General features: G+C 30.2%; 1 long non-coding RNA gene across 1 annotated transcript in view; it reads left to right on the top strand.

Annotated features, from left to right (window-relative positions):
- The window catches only part of LOC106342156, a 16,106-nt gene extending 14,442 nt beyond the window's left edge, over positions 1-1,664 (top strand). Inside the window, exon 3 of the long non-coding RNA XR_001269798.1 lies at positions 1,451-1,664. This is a non-coding gene — a long non-coding RNA (uncharacterized LOC106342156). The remainder of the gene's footprint in view (positions 1-1,450) is intronic.
- Positions 1,665-1,670: the final 6 nt, after the last annotated feature.

Below are 1,670 nucleotides of genomic sequence, written 5' to 3' on the forward strand. Positions count from 1 at the left end.
GACAACGGGTTTCATTGAAAATTGTAAAGGTCGTCGGTATTTCGTCGGAATATACCGACGACATGTGTTTTTATAAAATTTCAATCATAAAAATTTATAAATTTAGATGCCAAAACTATGAAAATAACACATAATAAGTGTTTAGTATAGTATTAGATCGCAACCGTTCAAATATAACAACTCATTAAAATATTTATGTATGCATATCATTGTTTTCATAACATCTCATCTTAACACTCGTATACTTATACAATCATATTCATATAATCTTACACTACAAAAAATGTTGTTGGTTAAATCGTGTTATAAAAACATATTTATTGTTAAATCTTTATGCAAATACTATATATATTATCAAAGATTTGGATTTTGCATTTAGAAACTTGTAATCAACACCCTAAACACTAAGTCGTCGGAATTCCGTCGGAAAAGGTTGTCAGTAAATATACTGACGGACGCACATTCGGTCGGAATTCCAATTTTCCCGGGAGAACCAAACCGCGTGAAAATTTTCGCGAATCTCCAATTGGTATATTTTTAATTATACCGACGTAATACTGACGAACCCGTGTCCGTCGGAAACGTTAGATATAATAATCCTTCTTCTTCCTTCTTCGTTATTTCCGCCTCTCTCTCTCAAACTTCCTCTCCGCGATTTCTCTCTCTCTCACGGCGATTCCGGCCCTTCTCGACCTCCCATCACCGGCGAATCCTCTTCTCACCCTCATATCTCTTCCCCAAACCCCAAATCATGTAAGAATCATCTCAAACCTTTTTTTATCTCAATTGTTTAGGGTTTTGGAAGTTATAACTCGGATTTTAGGTTGTTTGATTGAAAATTTTAGGATTGAATGGATAGTTTAGGATATATAAGTTAGGATTGTTGTTTGGATTGTTGTTTTAGTTTTTTTTGGAATTATTTTTTTTTTCATAAAATTCAAAACGTTTTATTATTTTTAAAACATTTTCTGATTTTTAAAAACGTTTTTCAAGTTTCCAGTAATAAACTATGTATAATAAAACATTTTTAAAATTTTTAAAAAATTTTTAACAACATTTTTCTATATTTATAAATTTTTTATAATTTTGTATACATATATATATATATATATAAATCATGTATAATAAAAAATTTTAAATTTTTTATAAGTTTCCAGTAATAAACTATGTATAATAAAACATTTTTAAATTTTTTTAAAAATATTTAACAACATTTTTCTATGTTTATTAATTTTTTATAATCGTGTATACATATATATATAAATCATGTATAATAAAAAAATTTAAAATTTTTATAATTTTTTATAAGTTTCCACTAATAAACTATGTATAATAAAAGGTTTAATAGTTTTTTTAAAAACATTTATAAAACCTTTTGTAAATATATAAATGAAAACATTAAAAATAGAAATGATTTGAAAAGATTTTTGATGTATTAATTTTTTTTTAGGTCCGAGGATGAACCCCGCTCCGCAGCCCGTCTTCGACGTAGTTCGGTGAGCAGTTCCCGTGCATCGGGATCGTCTCACGAACAAAACTCGGTTCCCGCATATATTTCCGCTCCAGCTCCCGCTCTAGCTCCCGCTGCCCCTTCCGTTGCTGCTCAACAGGATCCGGGGGTCATGCCAGTTGAACTATTGGTTCAACAACCAGGTCGAGAGCATCTCCCG

Source organism: Brassica oleracea, chromosome C4, assembly GCF_000695525.1.
Source record: "Brassica oleracea var. oleracea cultivar TO1000 chromosome C4, BOL, whole genome shotgun sequence".
Taxonomy (NCBI): Eukaryota; Viridiplantae; Streptophyta; class Magnoliopsida; order Brassicales; family Brassicaceae; genus Brassica; species Brassica oleracea.